The 22,499-nt window shown below is 35.8% G+C and overlaps 1 long non-coding RNA gene across 1 annotated transcript in view; it reads left to right on the plus strand.

Annotated features, from left to right (window-relative positions):
• The first annotated feature begins 407 nt into the window (after nucleotides 1-407).
• The window catches only part of LOC103879597, a 78,495-nt gene continuing 56,403 nt past the window's right edge, over nucleotides 408-22,499 (plus strand). Inside the window, exons 1-2 of the long non-coding RNA XR_002518635.2 lie at nucleotides 408-1,585; nucleotides 4,746-4,835. This is a non-coding gene — a long non-coding RNA (uncharacterized LOC103879597). The remainder of the gene's footprint in view (nucleotides 1,586-4,745; nucleotides 4,836-22,499) is intronic.

A 22,499-nucleotide genomic window follows, 5' to 3' on the forward strand; every position in this document is an offset into this window, starting at 1 on the left:
TCAGAATAGTCAGTTAGTTCTCTCACATGGTGACTCAGTCATTCGAGAGCAGGTATCTGAAATAGTTGGGTCTCTTAAGGTTAACCCAGAAATTTATGTGGCATTATTTTTGTCATATTCTGTTGGTTAAACAGTCACAGAGTCCATTTCTAGTTCAAAAGGAAGAAACAAATCCCCACCTCTCAATGGAAGGAGCGTCAAAGAATTTGCAGCCATCTCTAATCTACCATAAGGAAATGCATACAGATAAGGTGGATGTAGAAACTATTCAACGTCAGGGCACAGGAGGTGATTTCCACAATCAGTAATAATAATAATAACTGAGATTCAAGGAGTAATTATTATTATTATTTTTTTTTTTTTTTTTTTTTTTTTTTTGAGACGGAGTCTCGCGCTGTGTCACCCAGGAAGGAGTAATTATATGCTTTGTAGGAATTATACAATTTATTCATTAACACCATCTTATGAGGTAAGAATTATCATACTCATGTCACAGATGGAGAAACTACAGCTTAGACAGAAGAAGGAACTTGTCTAGCATCACAGACCTGGTAAGGAGCAGAGCCTGTGTTTGAAATGAGTCTGACTTAGAGTTTTAATGATTTAGTCACTATGACATGCTACTGATTGGTTAAAACAGAACAAAAATTTGAAACCTTTTATGAGATAGGCAAATATTTTCACCTGTCAACTACATACTTATATTGAAATCACCGCGTGTGTCAGCATTTGGGGAAGTAATAAGATTCTCTTATCAATGTACAATTGCCTCTGACAATTTCATTTTTGGATATTAAGAAGCTTATTGATTTCAATATACGAGTTCATGGAATTGTAAATAGATGTTTATAACCAGCATTGCCATATCAATAATTCTAAGTTCATAGTTTAACTTCATATTTGAATAAAAACAATGAGTTCTTAAGCTTAACTAAATTAGATTTAATGTTAGTATTCATGTGACTCAAACTCTTTTGAATAAAATTACACATGACACAGATGAAAAGATTATCTTTTAACTCTTTATCATTGATTATTTCAACACAAATGTGGTAACTTCAGGATAGTTCTCCAGGTAGGCTCAGACTGGCCCAGCTCTCCCCAGTTTCTCACTTGTAGTTCTCAAGAATAACTGTAGAATACTCGAAAAATCCCACATCCTGAGATAAGGCGAAACTGGCTAGAAGAGCTCACTCTGTTCTAGTACCTCTCCCGGCGCCGTGTCCTAGATACAGGATTTCCTTCAGTGCTTTAGTCCAGAGCGTCGTATCGCCCATGATATAAAACCCGGGCAGGTTTATTTTCCGGGTCCTTCAGTTACAGTGCGAGTGCCGCATGCGCAGAGGAGACTCCATCTGCCATGGGCCGGTTTCCTGAGACTTGGACCGGCTGGCAATGAATCCTAGGCTCCTGTGTCCCTTGTTACCTATCTGTAAGGAAACCGCTTCGTGCAGCTTGTAATGTGTGTAGGCGTCTGTCTTACCAAACTCAAGACAACTTGGTAACCAGCACACAATACTGGTTTATAGTAACCACTAACTTCCTCAGAAGCAGCAAACTTTTAGAGTTTTTCAATTTAATTATGGTAAGTAAACATGTAAAAACAAAGTGTAATAATGAAAATATGACTAAAATATAATACATCTATAGTGTTTGAATTGTATATTCTTAACATAAAAACATTATTTGTTAGCTAAATGTGACGTGGGAGCTAAAAATGTTTCTAATAGCTATCAACTCACTTTTTTTGTTGTCTTTATCATTATGGCTTATCTGAGGGACCCTAAGAAATTTAATCCAAAATAGATGTGTCTAATTTTAGACTGAGATTTGTATTCTATTATATTTATTAATACTAAAGCACCTTCTGATTCACTTCAGAGGATAGTAACATTTAGATGGGAAATTCATACAGCATGATTCTTAACCTCACTCTGTATTTTATCTGCTTGATGATATTAATATTTTGTAATAAAATGGCATTTCTAACACGAAGATAAATCATATTTCCAGCTAATCCTCTGAATACTCGTTGGAGCTAGCTTTCTGATAAATATAGGCTTTTAATTTCTAAAAGAAAAGAACAGAGAACTTAAGCCATTGAACAAAGATGGTGACTAATACCTGTTCTGTTCTTAGGGCATCAGATAAACTATTCCAAAGGTAAGGAAATGAACAGGAACCTACCTCTAAGTCTTTATGAAGGATTATTAGTGATGATGTCTTTACAGACATGAGTATACACACAGTGCTGTTGCAGCTTAATATATCATTGGCCTCAATGGAGCCTTTAGTATCTGACACACTAAGTTCAATAGGAGAGGAAGGTAATTTAGAAAGCAGTAGAAATCTCTATATTGTTGCTGTGTATTCTCCCTTTCACCCCCCAAAATCACACAGACTATGAAGTCATCTGTGGCTACCTAGATTCTGCCAAATTCTTCTTTAACTCATTTATTGCTAAAGAGGAGCTAATCTAATTGCAACTCAGATGACTTGGAAAGAGAAGCAAGAGTCATTCTGCAACTAGGAGATGGTAAATAAGAAGATCACAAAGGAGAAATTAAATGATGAGAAAATAAATGTATACTCATGCAAAACAATGCATAAGAACAATGAATTAGCCAGTCTTTTATGGTATACTAGATGGTACACAGGCTTTGAATTTAATGCTGTTTATTTTTGTAAAAATCATATGATGTCCTAGACTAGGCATGCAGGAGAGGAGCTTTAGCTTCAGTGAGACAAAACAAGTGAAGGAGTTTCTTTCCCAGGAGATGTTTGTGTTGTTGTTGTTTGCTTAAGTCTGTGTTTATCTCAGAGGCTCCAGCGGGAGAGAGGAGAGCAAGCATGAAAGGGAGAATGATACGTGAGGAAGTCCTTACATTTGAGGAAGATGAGGTGGCCCAAGAGACCTGAGCAAAGAGCAGGCTAGTCACCTTGAATCAAAAACCTCTATTCCAGTCAGGCATGGTGGCTCACGCCTGGAATCCCAGCACTGTGGGAGGCTGAGGCGGGAGGATCGCTTGAGCCCAGGAGGTGAAGGCTGCAGTTAGCCGTGAGTGTGTACTGCACTCCAGAGCTTAGGCAACAGGGAACAGGGTGAGACCTTGACTAAAAAAATAAAGTAATAAAAAGCAAGCACTCTACTCCTACAAAAACCAAAACATAATAGAAACAAGCTTTTCCTATTTTTTTCTTCCTTCTTTTTTCCCCCCATATATTAGACTTAAATTTCAAACTCTCTCTACTTTCCTTGATCCCCACAGAGCTTAACACAGCCCTACAGCCCCGCAGGTGGAAGACTTGTAATGTACACTGAGAGATGAGCACAGTTTTTTGTTTCATGGAAAGTTATCATGTAGGTTTCAATTAAAAAATAATAAGCCTATGTCCCTCATAATCTCATTCAATTATGTTTTACGGTTTCCTTTTATGGAGAAGACATCTTCCGTGGCACCTCTTGGTGTTATGAATTAACGTAATTCACTCTCTGTTAAATATGGTAATTTCTTTTCAAGTTGAAAATATATCTCTAATGGTGTAGAATTTAGTCTCTCAAAGCCTTTGAAATACCAAAGAAGGGGAAACTGACCCTCTGCCCTGCTGTTGAGGAAAATGCACATTATTTGATCAGCCAGAGGAGAGAGCAGCATTTGTTTAGTGACTTGTGAACATCTCTATTATCTGCTTTATTTAAGGTGGAAAAACCACAGTAGTAGCTTACTTTGGAGCTCTTTATAACTAGAGTTGGCCTACCCTAAAGCACTAAAGTTCCTCTGAATTCGGTGTCCTTATATGTCAAATGGAATAGACTGCAGGGTTGTTTGTAAATATAATAATGTATCTGGAGGACAGAGGACCATGTAACACGGTGAGCATTTGATAGATTTTTGTGGTTGGCATTATTTCTCTCGTATTAGTTAACTACAGTGTCATCACGGAAATGAAAGAAAGATAATCTTCTTATTTGTAGCTGTTTATTCTACTCAAAGATTTTGTATGCATTTGTCTGTGCATGACAGGTCCTTCCACCCTACTCTACCACCCGCCTGCACCCCATACATGTCTCTTGTTAAAAATTATTATTCAGAGCAAAGTGGAACACACTCATTTATCAAGAACCACAGTTCACACTCCAAAGTAAATAGAAGAGTAAAGTCTGTAGGGAGAAAGGGAAGAAATGAGGGTTTCAACCCATCTCCTCTGAGAAATAAAATTTCTATTACAAAAACATATTTACTACACCATGTTGTCGGGAAGATCTAGCTATATTATTTTTCCCATGACATATGCATCAAATCTTTGTGAAACAAACATTTTTATATAAAGTAAATGTATCAGTAAAGTACACTAAGTATATTGCTATTGGTATTAGTCAAGATCCTTGACCCATTCTTTAGCTACTGAAGAAATGTTTTCAAGATAATATTCAACTACTTTCAAGATGTCTGACAAAATCTATTGAATTAAATTCTCCCAGTTATATTCATTGAGGTCCTTATCTTATCCTTACTGCTTTATTATAATTGTATGGCTATAAATCTGACTACAAGTATAGTTTCAGAAAGACTATTTCATTTTGGGAAAAGCAAATGATAAAATTTATATAATTTTATTTTTAAGTGCTTCTGCTTATAAGATTTACAATATATTAGCTTTCCATGAGTTTGCAGAAAATACTTTTAATTATGTATCTAGTTCCCTGAGAAAGTTAATTGTGATTTTTCATTCATTTTTGGTAGGTTATATGATTTTTATTTCTCCATGAAATGGACTGGGATCCTCCCAATCAGATGTCCATGATGTATTACTGACTGAAGCAGCTTAGACTGGTAAGTTCACAAGCTGGTTCTCTTTAATACCCTACTGTGCATGCCATATGGGCATGCTGTTTACCGTGCACTCCAGTTTTTCAAATATTCCCTCGCCTATTTTTTTAAAAGATACGCTGCTATTTTAGTAAGCTCTTCATTAAGTTCAGATTACTGTTTTTGTGTTTTATTTTCCCTGTTATAAGATACAGAGTAGAAAAATAAAAAGTCTAAATCAATATCCTAGACATTTTCAAGCAGTGTCACTAATTTCATTGATTTATGTTTAGGGACCCATTTATTTCCTTCCATGGAACTACATCTCTAAAAATACTTCGATAGCATCCACAGAAGTTACCTTCCTACCTTCTTGTTCTAACACAATTAGAAATAACAAATTGTGTTTTCTATTCTCTATGTCTAATGCAAACTACTTTTTGCTTATAGACTAATGGTCACAGTGTTCAGCTCTTGAGTCAAAAGATAATACTACACGTTCTCCCACTCTCATTTGTCATAGTGGCCAGTCTATGTTTCTCACAAGAAGGTTGAAGATAGTCTCACAATGCCCCAGCCAAGTTCCATTTCCAAAGCAGTGAATCGTTACTATTCCTTTCACTATTACCTTGAAATATATAATAAATAGAATATAATAGAATAATATAATACTTCTGAAGCCATGACCCATATGATACAGTCTGAAATCAGTATCAAATTTAAAGAATTGTAGCTCCCCAGATGCAATTCTACCCTTTATTTACATTTCACCAAGCAGATGTTTCATAGCAACACATATTAAAAACGGTCTAACTTTTTGATTACCTAATATCCCCACAGTCTGTGGAAGCATCCCATTCTGTTTACAACACTATTCTGCCTCACCATTGTGCACTCTTGGGCTGTACCTTCTTGCCTAATAACACCCCAAAACATCAAACCCCCTCTTCACCTGCATACCTGCCTCATGTAGATATTCTAGTTCATCTTCAACTCTTATCATTTATTTCATGAAAATAAAACTGTTCTCTCTACTCTTTGCATCATCAAAAAATAGGTAAAGTAGTGACATCAGCAAGATGGCACAAGATAGCATAATAGGACTTGTCAGCACTCCTCTCAATGCAGAAACATCAATTTGAACAACTATGCATGTACAACAATACCTTCACAGTGCTATGAAACCAAGTAAGAGATTACAGCACCTGAGTATAACACAGGAATAAGGAAAGACACGCTGAAGAGGGTAGGAAGGACAGTTGCACATTACACACGTCAGCCTTCTCCAACCTACCTAGCATAGTACAGAGAGAAATACCTACTTTGCAGGAAAGAGGAGGGAAGTGAGCACCCAGTTTTGCTCAGACCATAACACTAGGCTCCCCGGTGAAACCCGAGCCAGTCAGGCCCTCATGGCCCAGGTTCCTGGTTAGCACTTGTAGACTGAGTGGCCAGGCCCCTACAGTGCCAGGCCAGGACCTGGACAGCTATTTCTCAAAAGATGACTTAGGGAACATGACACACCGGGGCCTGGTGAGGAGTGGGGGGCAAGGGGAGGGATAACATTAGGACGAATACCTAATGCATGCAGAGCTTAAAACCTAGGTGACGGGTTAATGGGTGCAGCAAACCACCATGGCACGTGTATACCTATGTAACAAACTGCATGTTCTGCACATGTATTCCAGAACTTAAAGTATAATTTAAAAAAAAGAAGACTTGGAAATGGCCAACAGGTATATAACAAAGTGCTCAGCATCACTAATCATCAGGGAAATGCAAATTAAAACCACAATGAGATGTCACCTCACACATGTTGGAATGGCTATTATCACGTTATCAAAAAGACAAAAGATAACAAGTGCTGATGAGGATGTGAAGAAAAGGGACCCCTTGTACACTGTTGGTGGAGATGTAAATTAGAATAGCCATTGTGAAAAACAACACAGAGATTCCTCAAAAGATTAAAAATAGAACCACCACATGATCTCACAATACCACCACTTGGTGTCTATTCAAAAGAAAAGAAGTCAGTATATCAAAGGGATACTTGTGCCCTGATGTTTATTGCAGCACTATTCACAATAGCCAAAATACTGAATCCACTTAAGTGTCCATCAATGAATGAACAGATAAAGAAAATTTGTTATATACACACAATGGAATACTATTCAGTCTTACAACCCAGCCTCCCTTTCCTTCCCAGTTAATACACCGTCTGTCATTTACACGACCTCATTCTTAGCCAATTGTCAGCACATCCCAATTTATCTGTCTGCTGATAAGATTTAAGATGTTCCCGGCAGGGCACGGTGGCTCAGGCCTGTAATCCCAGCACTTTGGGAGTCCGAGGTGGGCGGATCACGAGATCAGGAGATGGAGACCATCCTGGCTAACACGGTGAAATCCCGTCTCTACTAAAAACACAAAAAACTTAGCCAGGTGTGATGGCAGGCGTCTGTAGTCCCAGCTACTCCGGAGGCTGAGGCAGGAGAATGGCGTGAACCCGGGAGGCGGAGCTTGCAGTGAGCCGAGATCGCGCCACTGCGCTCCAGCCTGGGCCACAGAGCAAGACTCCGTCTCCCCCCGCTAAAAAAAAAAAAAAAAGAAATTTAAAATGTTACCATCCCAACGTAATATGAAACTCTTAAAGTTCCTTGAGACCCCTTCAGGACCCAAAGATGTTCATTTTTGATGGTGAGATATTAAAAATCATAGGTATGAAGGGAATATGGAATTTCAAAGCTGGTCTGTTTCACGACCCTCTTTTGATGCATTCGAAAATTAAGATCTAGAGAGAGGAAGAGGCTTGATCAGAATCACACAGTAAGTCAGTGACTGACCAAGGCCATTACGCATGTCAAATCCAAGGGCTCCTTGCCCATTCAGATCATAGCTTATAGATGCCCATGTAGTCAACTGACTACCTTGAAAGTTAACCTTCAGCCTATAGGTCTTTGTGATGCTTGGCAAACATACTCGCTTGCCCTCTAAGCAGAGGGGATAGGAAGCAGCTGTAGGTTTTGTTAATATTGTGAGGGATCCCAAAGGTTATATGAACCAATTCCATAATGTAACAACTTACTGAGAGGAAGTGGTAGGAGAAAGCAAGTGAGGAAGGTTAAAGATACTTGTTCCTAAATTCGTATTTAAAACCAGTGAGTTTCAAATCTGGGCTATGACTCAGAAACATCTGTAACTGTGTTGGCAAACTAGGGTAACTAGGGGAATTACTTTAAGGTGGGTTATAAACATAAAAGCAAAAACTATAAAGTCTCTAGAAGAAAACATAGGACAAAATTTTTGCCATCTGGGGTTGGAAAAGATTTCTTGATAGGATGCAGAAAGAGATAGCCCTACAAAAAAAGAGAAAACTTATCAAAAGACACTATTAGGAAAGTCAACTGGCAAGCTACAGAATGGAACATATTTGCAAAACATACATTTGACAAAGGACATATCCAAGATGTAGAGTAAACTCATAAAACTCAAAAATATAAAGAACAGTCTAACTGAAACATGAACAAAAGAACTGAGGAGACCTCACAAAAGAAGGTTGCCCAATAAGCACAAGACCAGGTGCTCAACATCATTAAATATCAGGAAAATGCAACCAAATTCTCTTATATAATTAGTGGGAGTGTAAGTAAAACAGCACAACCATTTTGGACAAAGGCTTGTCAGTTTCTTGTTTAACAGCAAACAAATAAATTTAAAAACTACCCTATAATCCAGCAGTTCCACTCCTAGGCATTTATCCAAGAGAAATGAAAACACATGTCCTCAAAAAGACTTGCATAGAAACATTTGGGTTTTTGTTAGTTTTTTATTAGTTGAAAAATAAATTTAAGGAATAGAAGTCTCTCAATTTATTCTATTGACATTTTATCCCATAAATCTAATTTTTAAAAACTTAACTGTCAGTGAATATTTTCTCACAAGAACTAGCAGATAAAATATGAATTAATGAGTAGCAAATTAATGTTAATATTAATCTAGAAGTAGTTGATCATACTAAGATGCTTATTCTTTTTCTGGACATACATTTTTATTAATATAATTCAATGTAAAATACATATAACACAAATATAATTATGCCATCAAATTTGTTTTGGTACATTTGCCAACATTAAATATGTCAATAATGAAAATGGACTTGCAGAAATTTAATTCCACAGTTTATCCCTGAGTTTCAGCTCTTGTGTAGGATCAGATTTTTACTGGATTATTTTAATTATATGTACCTAAAATGGAACATGGGACTTAACAGAATACACAGGAAGAGGTTATCAAAAATCAGAGACGAGACCCCAAACTGAACTCAAGGACTCCTGGTTGCACTGGGGCTCAATAGATGGCTCTAGGAGCCACTCCAGATCATCAAATTAAGGATGGAACCAGCCCAATGAGACACAACCGGCATTAATAATGAGCTCAGGGTGGAAGCCTGTTGATGACCAGCAAGGCAGGCGGAATTAGAAAAGATCAGGTGCTGCCATAGATCACTTCCCAAAGAGAACAACAGATAATGCGGAAGACCTGATGCAACACCAAAGGCTACACAGGAGCCATTTAAAATTAAGTAGATGAGTTGCTTTGGCTTCAGTTTATTGGTCAACAAGTTGGAAGAATTATATTAATATTTTCTGTGCCAATAACATATGGTTGTCATAAAGATGAAATAACCCAATGAATTTGAAATTTTTAATATTTTCATGAAATTTATAATAATAGGAAGAATAAGAATAAATGGGACTACCTAACAAAGAAGAGTAATTAAGCTGGAAAGTAAGGAAGGGATTCTGTGTAATGCGATGAATTATTCTTTATGCATTGAATATCTATGATTGTGTACCTATCTCAAGGTTATTTTGGGAATCACTGTCTCTTAGGGTGTATTCCCATGAGCAAGGGTATTTAGAAGTAGGAATATATTTTATCTTCCCATACAATCTATAGCCCTTGAAAAAATATGTTAAAGGATTTTGTTTCGTTCTAATGAAGAGCAGACTAATGACTCTGAAGTAGGTTTGTGGCATGATGAAAGAGGGAATACAAATCTTTAAGATGAGCAAGTAAAAAACACAAGAGTAAATAATGACTGGTTTTGTGTAGGAAGAAAAAAGAGACATTAATAATTTACTTCATTTTGGTTGTTTTAATAAGAAAAATATCAAAACATCAGATCAAAGCAGTAGTTTCAAATCTAGCTTCACTTCATGCACTGATAATAATTTATAGGCCAGAGGAAGAGTTATGAACTGCATGGATTATTTAAAAGGCACAATATTTTCTCTTTGCTTTCCTGTTCAAAAACAAGTACAGTTTTCAAAGAGAAGAGAGAAGAGTTGTAGCAAATGCTATAACAAGACAAATTGTAAAACAAAAACGAAACAGATTCTACTCAGTTATTAAATAAAATTTAAACCAACCAAAAAAAAAAATCCTTAAAGTGACCTAACTCCCCACCCCTGACCACTGGTTTTATAAAATTATATAGCCTACATTTATTTGACAGTTCATCAAATGAGTAAAAATATGCCTTTTGTAAGTGCCATTCATTTTAGCAGAAGAAAATTCTAAAACAGTACATAATGGCATTTCACTGAATGAATTAAGTAGGATTATAAAGTCTTTACACTTTAGGAAAAGCCCTTAAACACATGGGATTCCCTCAGTTAACAGGAAAAGTAATCTCAGGGTCTATGCATGAAATCGCCTTACTAATCTCAGCTGGCCCTTTCTCATTGTTCCTAGACCAAAAATATTTAGATGTGCCTTCTTTTACAATCAAGTTTTGGCTCTGCTTCTGCTGAGTTATTTGCTCCCAGCTTAGCTGCTGCTGTTCTCTTGCCACAGTAATAAGGCTTGTAAAATTTGTAAAAAAAAAAACAAAAAAAACAAAAAAACAGGACCACAATTTATAAGATTTAGTTGATAATTTCTATCTACTAGTAAGGCTGTATGTTGTAGCAGAAAGAGTGAATTTAAATTATGGTTAGACTATTTATTATCTGCATGCACTTGGGAATTTACTTAAATTCTCTGAACTTTATTTCCGCATCTGTAAAGTTACCTGAGAGTTGCTGTGAGAATTAGAAAGAGTATATTCAAATTGTCTTATGCAATGCCTAGCACATTTTAGGTATAAAATAAATGGTTTTATTATATTTTATTGTATTTCTACAATTAAGTTAAAAAATCATAATTTGGAACTATTAAGTCTAATTAAAATTATGAAATCTTCAAACTTTCTAATAGAGCACCCTAATATATTTTCACATTCATTATCACTATTGTTTCTCACAAAACAACCTACAAGGCAGACAAGATGGATGTTATTTAATTAACTTATTTATGTTTAGAATTGTTATTAAAAATTTCAACTTTTATTTTAAATTTAGAGGGAACATTTGTTACATGGGTATATTTCATGCTATGGAGGTTTGGGATATCAATGATACCATCACACACAGAATGAGCATAGTACCCAGCAGTTGGTGTTTCCACCCTTGCTTCCCTTCCTCCCTTCCCCGTCTAGTAGTCCCCAGTGTCTACTGTCACCATCTTTACATCCATAAGTACCCAAAGTTTAGCTCCCACTTTTAAGTGTGAACATGCAGTATTTGGTTTTCTGTTCCTGAGTTATTTTGCTTAAAATAATGGCCTCCAGCTGCATTCATGTTGCTGCAAAGTACATGATTTAATTCTTTTTAACGGCTGCAAAGTATTCCATGGTGTATCTGTACCATATTTTATTTATCCAATTCATTGTTGATGGACACCTAGGTTGATTCCATGTCTTTGCTATTGTGAATAGTGATGTGATGAATACATATGCGCATGTCATTTTGGTAAAATTATTTATTTTCTTTTGGCTATAACCTCGTAATGGGATTGCTGGGTTGAATTATAGTTCTATTTTAACTTCTTTGAGAAATCTCCAAACTGCTTTCCATAGTGGCCAAACTAATTTACATTCCCATCCCTTTTCTCTGCAGCCTCACCAGCATTTGTCCTTTTTTTGATTTTTTAATAATTGCCATTCTGGCTGGTGTGAGATGGTACCACATTGTGGTTTTGATTTGCATTTCTCTGATGACTAATGATGTTGAGCATTTTTTCATGTTTGTTGGTTGCATGTGTGTCTTCTTTTGTGAAGTGTCTGTTCGTGTCCTTTGCCTACTTTTTATTGAGTTGTTTGTTGTTTACTTATTTAATTGTTTAAGTATTTATAAATTCTTCATATTAGACCTATTTGACTCCGTTTTGGTTCCATATGAATGCTAGAATAGTTTTTTCTAATTCTGTGAAAAATGATGTTGGTAGTTTTATAGGAACACCATTGAATCTGTAGATTGCTTTGGGTAGTATGTCCATTTTAATATTGATTCTTCCAATCCATAAGCATGGAATGTTTTTCCTTTTGTTTGTGTCATTTATGATTTCTTGTGTTGCTCTTATAAATGGGAATACATTCTTGATTTCGCTCTCAGCTTGAACATTATTGGTGTATAAAAATGCTGTGGATTTTTATACCTTGACTTTGTATCCTGAAACTTTACTGAAGTCATTTATCAGTTCCAGGAATGTTTTGGAATATTTATTCCAAATATTCCAAATATGATAAATATTGACCAGTGTTGGTGGTAAGAATTAATACAAATCTGAATATATTGTGACGAAACCCCCCCAAATTATTGAGATAATGTGAGATAAGGTAGTATGATAGAGAAGAATAAAAACTCCAAAAGTTTTATTGATATGATAAATATTTGGAATATTTATCATCATATCATTAGTGAAGACAGATAACACTCTCTCTCTTTTCCTATTTGGATGCCTTGTATTTCTTTCTCTTGCCTGATTGCTCTGCATGGATTTCCAGTATTATGTTGAATAGGAGTGGTGAGAGTGAGCATCCTTGCCTTGTTCTAGTTCTCAAGAGGAATGTTCCCAGCCTTTGCCTGTTCAGTGTGATGTTGTTATTTCATTTTAAGAATACGGAAATGAGGATTCAATGAGTTGTTCAAATAGCTGGTATATAGTGGGTCAAGGAAGTAAATCTATATGTATGACATTGAGCTTACTATATTCTGTTGCTGGGAGTAGGAGAAAGCTAAGAGTTTTATGGTCTTCTCCCCTAAAATTGTCCTCATGTTAGTTGATGGCAACTCTGTCCTTTCATGTAGCCAAGGTCAAACTTTTGGAGCTTTTATTCTTCTCTATCATACTACCTTATCTCACATTATCTCAATCAATAATTTTTTGGGGGGGTTCTTAACAATATATTCAGATTTGTACTAATTCTTACCATCAACACTGGTCATCTTTCTCCTGAATAACTCTCACATTTCTACTACCCTATACCCCCAACCATAGTCAATTATCAACACAGCAGCTAGAATGACTTCTTAACAATATAAGTAAGATGATGTAACTCTTCTCTCAAAATCCTCCGATGACTTTCCGTTTGCCTCAGAGTAAACAACAAAGTCTTTATAACAGTCCACAAGACTACATGTCCTGACTCCAGATAATTATTTGCTTTCCCTCTCATGTTCTCCACTGCAGTCCCACACCAATTGAACTTACCCTGAGAGCTCACATGAGGCGCTCCTGGGATAAACTTTCCCCAAACAGTATCATGGTCAATTTCCTTACCTTCTTCAAGTCTTTGCTAAAATGTCACCCCTCAGTGAGGCTTATCCCCAACCTCCCAATTTAACATTAGAAATTATCTCCCAGTGCTTCAGATCCTCTTACCCTGATCTATTAATCTTTCTTTCATTGTATCTTTTTTCTTTCTAATAATCTGTATAATTTGTTTATTAATTGAGTCCATTACATTCTTGCTCCGCCTGCCATCTCACCTTAGAACAAAACCTTGAACACTTTCCTCCCTAAACACACCACATGTATACATACACATGCACATACACATACATATGCACATACACATGCACATATACATACAAGTACACATGCACACACACACATACACATGCATATACACATACACATACGCATACACATATACACATACACACTCCCTCACACATGCACATCCACATCCACATGTTTGATTGCTTTTAACAGATCTACTCTTCCTGGCCAGTACACCATAGCTCAGTGTTTCTCAAAATATTGTCCATGTATCATTAGAATGGAATTTACAAAGGATTGTTGATTAATAGCATAAATCCCGAGCTCTCTCCTAGAAATGCAAAATTAGAATTTCTGGGGCTGGGTCATATTAGTAGGATCCCTTTGCAGACTAGAATTGGAAAAAATTGGCTAGTCTTTTCTTTTTTCCCCTTTTTCTTTCCTCCATTTCAGCTGTAGTTTTTCTTGGGAAAAAAAAAAAAAATCTGTGAAAACAAACATCCCCCAAAGGGCCAGTAATTGAAACAGGGGAATGTGTTCTCACCTTCTGTAGGCCACTCTGGAAAAGGAAAAGCACTGATATGAGTCAGTGTCAAGATGTTAAAGTTGAAATATTTTATTTCATGACAGAGGTTAAAAATGCAGCCACCATGTCACATGGCCTTTTAATTTGTTTGCATTTCTCTTGTTTTCTGTCCTACTTGTTTGGAGTAATTCTGTCTTATGGAACAGATAGAGTTATCTGACCTCCTCTGTCCCTCTCTATTGTCATGATCACCTAGGAAAACCTACAAGGGGATTTTTAGGCTAGCTCTGCTCTAGACATTGGGAAGAAGCCTTCTCTTTTCTTGGCATTGATGCTCCTCACTTCATCTCACTACTATCCTGGTGAGACATGATAATATAATTAGGAGCTTGGCCTGGATGAAAGTAACTAAAGATTAACTTAGTTTTAGACCAGAAGCGTATTTGTGGTCTGACTTACCTTACCAGTTCTGGTGGTGCCATATAGGAAAAGCAGTCTTTAGCTCACACCAATGGAAGAGCTTTAGAGAGTCCAAGAATTCCCTAAAATTATTTGCAAAATGCATTTTTGGTATTCAGTATTTTTATGGAAATAAAGTACTAAACTTTCCTTAAATTCTAAAAAGTTTCTGAGCACCAAAAGAGATTAAAAGCCTCTTCCCTTAGGATTCAAGATTTCATTAGAATTAATGTCCTCATAGAAAATTCTCTTCATATAAACAAATAAGTAACTTATCTGTTTACATTTGCCTTGCAATAGTGTGGTATCAAATATAGTTAATTCTAATTCTGTTCATTGTTAACCTCCATCACTACTCTAAGAAAACATGCATGCTTTTAAACATTTTTTAGGAGGAGGGTCTCTCTATGTTATCCGAACTGGCTTAGAATTCCTGGGCTCAAGGGCTTCTCCTGCTTCAGCTTCCAAAGTATCTGGGACTATGGACTTGAGCCACAATGTCCTGCAATGCATACACTTTAACTTCTCCTTTCTGTGACTTACTCGTAAGGTATGAACCACCAGAGAATCCCAATGTCTTTGAACAGGGATTGAGCTATGCCCATATTGAACAATGCTTTGGTTTGGATCCCAGAATCTATTATCAAACCTTCAAACAGCATCTATCCTAGAAATGGTCTTTTATACTTAATTCAGTAATGAGAAAATATGAGACATAATTTTTCAAAATCGAATTCTAACTTAAATATATACAACAACAATTCTTAAAGGAAATTTGAGTATTTTACTTCCTATTCGTTTATTGTTAGCACATAAGATTTAAAGTATTCTGGGTTTTATATTAGAATTAAAATATTTTCATTTGAACAGGAATTTGCAATTGACTTTATTTTCCTCTTGTTTTAATTTAAAGCCAAATGCATTTTTATCATATTTGAACATTTAGAATAAATCCAATAGCAAATTATCATTTTTCTTTTTTGTTTCATTTATTGGGAAATGTTTTTTAAGCTCCTATATTGTTCAAGATATGGTGTGGGTTATTTAGAAACATTAAAAAATGTAAAGATGTATATAATCTCAGTCTTGCACTCCAGAGGCTTATAATCTTAAAAGATATATGAGGTGCACACACCTATAGCTACAGAGCAAAGCACTAAAGGGTGTACATATGTTATAGACAATAAATCATACGGGAGTTCAGCTGAGACAGTACTCTGTGTTGGGGTGTGTTAAAGAAATGTACCACCAGTTATTTACGTGAAAGACAAATGTTAGCCTATTATAATCAAGAATTCAATATTCAATTTATCATTCAGTATTGATCAGAATCATTTTAAAAATATGGGTAAATTCAATAATATACTTTCAGAATGCATTATGTATACCATAGCAAATAGATGCTAAAGGTTTTTGGTAATGATTCAGTCAATTAATCCACTCATAGAGCTGAAACACTTTTCAGCCCTCTGCACAACTAAGGAATGAATGCTGAGAAATGAAAGAGGGACAAAGGCCAATAATTTGACGTAGAATGGCTCAAATGGTTCAGTGTCCACTCAGATATAGTGCCAGGAAAAAAGAAGAAAGTTTCAAAGTGAGTTTTAAGTTTAATGCAAAGGCAGATACTTACAACTTGTATTTTTTAGTCAGTACCTGCCATGATGACAAAAATTCCAGAGTCCTTTGAGTCCCTCCAAAATGTTAATCATGAACTTTAGGCATGAGATAGTGGACTGAATAGCTTCTTCATTTATTAGCCTCAAACTATTGAATATTAGATAATTCATCTCTCTCTCTAACTCTATCTCTGTGTGTGTATGCATACATATATAATACATATTTTTATATAGTGTGTATATATTACATATATATGTTCTCAATTTCTTCAAAAAAGTAAAACATATAACTTGATGTTTACCATTTAATAGTCACAGTTTACCTTGAGGTTCCAAAAGGACTATCCTTATTAAGCATATTCTACCTGAAAGACAGTGTTAATATTATTTTACTCAATATGAAATTCAGGTACTCGAATTTCCTCCGTGTATTTATCTGATACAACATTATCTATTAACTTTTTGAGATTAGGAACCATGATAAAATATTGCATATTTCCAAGAACAACTGATTACTTTGTTTTTCACTGACGAACACTTTTAGAGAGCAAGATTTTCTGATGTATCCTTCCTTTAGCATGACTGAATTTTACACTGATTCACAGATAAAGAATACGACACTTTTTTTTGCTGAGAATTGTTTAAGCCCTCAAATCTGAAAGGAATATCAAATATCACACGTTCAACCTCAGACTGTGATAGTCATGAGCATTGTGAGTCAGGAGCTCTGGGAAATCCATTATTATGCAAATTACTCAGTTTTCTTCAATTCCATAAAGGTTAATCTCTTGGTTCAGAAATTTAAATTCCGCAAGAAGTCTACTGATGGATATTGAATAAAAGTATATCTTATTTTTGTGATAAGTTATTGTAGTTTTTTAGATCTCTTATTTGGGGGGAATAGAACAAACTTCTTTTATTTGGAAAGTATGCAACCACATAATAAAATTTTAATCAGCTATAACATAAAAATGGCAAAACATTAAATTCTAAATAAAGTATTCACTTATTCCAGCATAAAAATGTCTTCAGCCCCCCAAAATTCTAGGGATCAGTAATTCTGTATAGCAAAATTCTTGAGAACAATCTGTAATCAGTAAAATGTACATTTTAATATTTAAAAAATTTACAAATCTTAAAGCAATCAATTAAATAAGATAACAGTACTTCCAAACATATTTTTTGAACATAGTCATTTTTCTGTCTATATGCTCAGTATCTAAACACTTAGCTATTGTTTCATGACAAGTAAGAAAAGATAACACAAGTCAGTAGAAAACAAATATTCTGATAATAATGTACTTAGTGGTGCTTGACGCATTTTAGCCAGCTCTTAAATGCTCTTTCCGAGCATTAAATCAATACAAGAGAGTCAGTCATCAGGCAACCATAATGGTGTTCCTTTAAATTTCCAGCATTCTGTTGGTAAAGAATAATCAACCATTATGCTATTATAACTCTATCTATACTATATGGTGTTTGCTAAACATTTTAAGGGAAGTTTCCAAAGACTCACTGCTGCTGGTTCTCAGTAATGGAAATATAATTCTCCTCCGTCAGCCTTTCTGGCCACCCTCCTTCCCTGGCTTCCAGTGCCTGTACCATCTTCTTATCGTGCTCATACTGATCTCCTCAGTAGCGCTGATTAGCACCTATAGGAATCCTAAGTTCCTTCATTCCATGCAGTGATGTCCTTTACCCACCATCACATACCGAATTCTTGATGTTAAAAGCATATGGAATAAAATATTTTATTTTATGAACTAATGACACAAAATTCCAGAACATTGTTATTTAGTGTCCCTCAGAACCTCTTGATCCTATAAGACTTTACCTCAGTTTTACTGAGAGCTTATAACTTGCCAGGAAATGAGTTAGGGATGTATAGTCATTTAATCCTCATCAGAAACTTTTAAGATAAGAGACAATATTGATGTAACTGAAGGTTAAGAAGGCTAAGTACCTTGCCCAAAGTCATTAGCAAATCAGAGGTGAAATTTGAACAAAGCAGTGTGACATCAGAGCCTATGCATTTGACTACCTATACTATATTCCTTCGCATAGGTAGAAGGAAAGATCCTGTGACTTATAAATTGGTTAGTACTGCACATGATAGCCGTAGATTAACAGTGTTCATTGGTATTTAGAATGCATTTTAGTAATTTCTATGTTCTGTGAAGCCCTAGGGTTTAATTTATTGGTGGACTATATGAAGTCCACCTCTCTGTGGACCATCTATCTGCCCTACTATACCCTACCTGTCTCAAGGCTGGGCCGTGAGACGATGTGATGAATGAAAGATGAGCAGAAGTGATATGTGTCACTTCTAGACAGAAGCTTTAAGAGCCTGTGTGTGCTGTGCATGCTCAGTTCGGTCTTTGCAACAGCAACATACACAACACCACATGTGGCTTCTCTGTCCAACTGGCTCCCAGAGTCAGGTTAAGAACAGTGACACAGAGCCGAGGCTGCAGCTGACCCACAATGGGCATTTGTGAGTGAGAAATAAGTTTTATTTGTTTTAAGCTACTAAGATGTATTGATTATTACCTAGCTTATCCTGGTTAATTTTTTACCATATTTTTTTTTTTACCCTAGACCCTGTCTTTTACAGAATACCTATTAGTATCTATGAGATACTAGTGTAACACAGAAGGCGGCTAGAGAAATTCTTCCCCCATACAGTATTATCGAAAGATGAAAACAGAATTATTTTGGAGACAATGAGAAAGCCTTGCTCTTGTCACAGCGTGACTAAAGCCTGAGGGAAACAATGCTTAAAACTGACAGTTCTTTTTATTATGTTATCCCCAGCAACAACTTCACAAAAGTACTTGTGCCTGATACAGCTGTCCCCCAAGATTGTTTCACTCAAATCTATTAATTAGTTCATTCAATAATTATTTTCTAAATGCTTGCTAGGTGCTGCTGGCCGGTATCAGGTGGCTACCCCAACCCAACATGTGGCTGTGTTCTTAAAGTGCCCAGTGATGATGTAGAAAACTCTGACTTCCCAATCTGACAGAAGGTTTAAATATGTTATTCATCTCGTTGTAAAAATCTCATGATGTTTTTGAGATGTCAGCTTGTCTAGGATAGAATTCCCAGTTAGTCAATGGAATATTTGTCTGAGTGTGTGTGCCATGAAGGGATGTTGCAGATGTAATTGGAGTCCCTAATCATTTGACTCTAAGCAAGGGAGATTATCTAGATCTCCTCTGGATGGGCCTAATCAGTTGGAAGTCTTGAACAACTGAGGTTTCCCTAACAGAAAAAAGAAATTCCACTGTGGCTTTTGTCCATTGGCCAAATGTCACATGTTGTTCTGCAACTTCTTTCAATCAAAATAATATTTTGTGAAAATGTATCCAGATTGATATAGATAATTTTAGTTTAATTTTATCCTTCAGATGATCTCCCATTTTATGGACACATCATAAATAATTTACTCTCCCGTGTACAGACATTTATGTTTTTTCAATAATATTGCCTTCGCATAAAAAGCTGCCATTCTTATGCATATCTCCACATGAGCTGTCTCTCTCTATTCCATTCTTATGCATATTGCCACACAAACATGTGCAAGAGATGCTTTAAAGTACACATCTAGAGGTAGAAACAGAGTACCATGTGGTGAAAGTTTCTGCAGCTTTACCAGCTATCACCAGAACACTCTACAAGATTGTTCACAAGTTCAACGTACCACCAGCAGCGAACAAGTGGTACCCTTATTCCAGACCCTCAACAACACAGCATTTTCAGGCTTTGTCATCTTGTTCAAGTTGATGGGCCTGAAATAAAATCTCATTTTCATTTTCATTTTCTTTCTTTCCAATGGAGTTGAACATCTTATTTTTATTAAACATTTGGTTTTCTTCTTCTGCCAACTACCTGCTCATTTCCTTTCTATACTTAGTTATTGAGTATTTTGTACTTACTGATTTTTAAAATTCTTAATATATTCTTAATAATTTATTTTCAATTATGATAACTTGATATATTTGCTTCTGAATCCAAACATTTTTTCTACTTCTTAAAAGTAACATTTTTGTAGACATTTCTAATTTTAATGTATTCAGAATTATCACTGGAACTTTTTGTAGTTTGCGGCTTGATGCCTACTCATCCTAGTTCTCTAGGCTCCTAACAGTGCTGTGATTCCCTACATGTCATTCCAATTTCAATACATGTCTATTGGTTACAATTGGCCAGAGACATTCTCTGCTGCTTTCAAACTAACTGATGTAAGCTTAAAATCATATTATGACTTTATCTAAATAGAAATTAAATTTTAGGCAGAAAGATCAATGCACAATAGCACAAAATGTCTTGTTCCCTGAGCAAATTTCTCATCGCCTCTTGAAAATTTGAGATCAGATAGTAGACATAACACATGGGTGAAGCTCACAGTGTATTTATACTTCTGTTTTATATAAACTCATACCCAACCAAAAAAGACATCCATATGTATACAGAGTATTTGAAAAAAATTAATTTAGATTGTTAAATATAGTGTGGAGAGGTTTTCATGTTGCTTCTCATTAACATGGAACTTTCTGCAAGTTTCTCTGCATCCTTGCCTTTTGTAAAGTTTACTTTAAGGAAACCAGGTACAATTAAAACAGAATAGAATATAATAAAAATTCCTGTTATGATTTTCAAGTCATCCTCAAAATTAGACAAACTAAAATCACTTGCAAAAAGATTAGAATAAATATAGGAATGTAAAAGTCTCAGAGGCTCATGAGAACCAGGATGTTTCATCCACTAGGATTTGCCCTTAGTCATCCCGCATTAAAAATAATGGCTATTCTTGGAATCTCTCAAAGGTGAAGAGATGAAACCAAAACATCTTTCTGAAACAGCAAGAAAACACTAAGGAGGTATAACCCATCAATTTAAAGTTCCATCTTACTGCAAAGTTCATCAGGAAAATTACAGAAAAATTAGACAAGATATTTAAATAGTTGTACTCACAACCTTGATATATATATATATATACACATATACTTCTAAGTGATACTGAAGATTGTTTTCTTTTTTCCTGTCCCAATATCAATCAGTGCTATGATAACTAATTCTATTAAACTGAATTTCTGTGATCCCAACTTCAAGACATGTATTTAGCATCTATACACCTGTCAATGAATATATTAGTCATGTGTGTGAGTGTGTGTGTGTGTGTGTGTATGAAAATATATGTTTAGCCATGACTCTAATTCAGGATACAATATAATATGACAAGAAATCCCAAGATATACGATTCCCATTTGGTCTTTTCACTCAGTCCTTTTGGAGACTTGTTTCTTCTGATCCATGTGCCAAAAAGTTCTGATAAAATTAATGATTTGAAGAAGGAAGTTTAGAAGCAGAGAAGTAGAAACCAACCACACCATGGCCTAAGGCTTACTTTGCCAAAGCTCAAGCTGAGATGTAGTCTTGGGCATGTTATTACTAGCATAATTGCCTCTTTCTTTGCCTATATACCTTATTGTACTTGTTTGGATTTACAATTGAAAGGAACCCTAAATGCCAAGCCAGAAGTCAAGAGGAATAACTGTTGAATTAAAGAGAAATTTGAGTGAGTTAGGAACACATGGGAATCTTCATTAAGCAGATTTTGGGAGTCATTGACATCTACTGTTGTGTAATGGTTGGGGAGGGACCAGTAACTTCCACACCTTCCACACCTAGATAATGAGTTGCCTAAATTATCAAAGGCCTCCTTTGTTCACTTATTCATTCTCTCAGCAAACAGGCATTTTACCTCTACTGTATGGTAGCTCTGACATACAGCAGAAAGAGACATAGCACAGACTAAACCCTCAGAGAGCAACACAGTTTAGTGAAGAGCATCAACAAGCAGTAAGAACACTCCAGCAGTGATCTTACTGGCAGTGTTCTACAGTGGCAGAAGAAGGACAATCATTCCAAGGAAAAGTTTGAAGAAGAGGGAAAAGTAGAAGTTACTAACCAAGAGAAGGTGTGAGTCGGGAGGAGACCCATAGAGTCAAAAGAAGAAGGAGCAAGAGGCATAAAAGCAGGGAAGCTGAAGAAAGCGTGGAACATTTGGAGAAGGCAAGTGGTTTGTCAGGCTCTGCAGGTGGGAATATTCAAAGATGAAATGTAGCCAGGATCCAGGAACCAGAGAAGGAAAGTCCAGAGTCTGGGGTAAATGTCGAACCGGAAGTTTATCAT

This window comes from Papio anubis, chromosome 19, assembly GCF_008728515.1.
Source record: "Papio anubis isolate 15944 chromosome 19, Panubis1.0, whole genome shotgun sequence".
Taxonomy (NCBI): domain Eukaryota; kingdom Metazoa; phylum Chordata; class Mammalia; order Primates; family Cercopithecidae; genus Papio; species Papio anubis.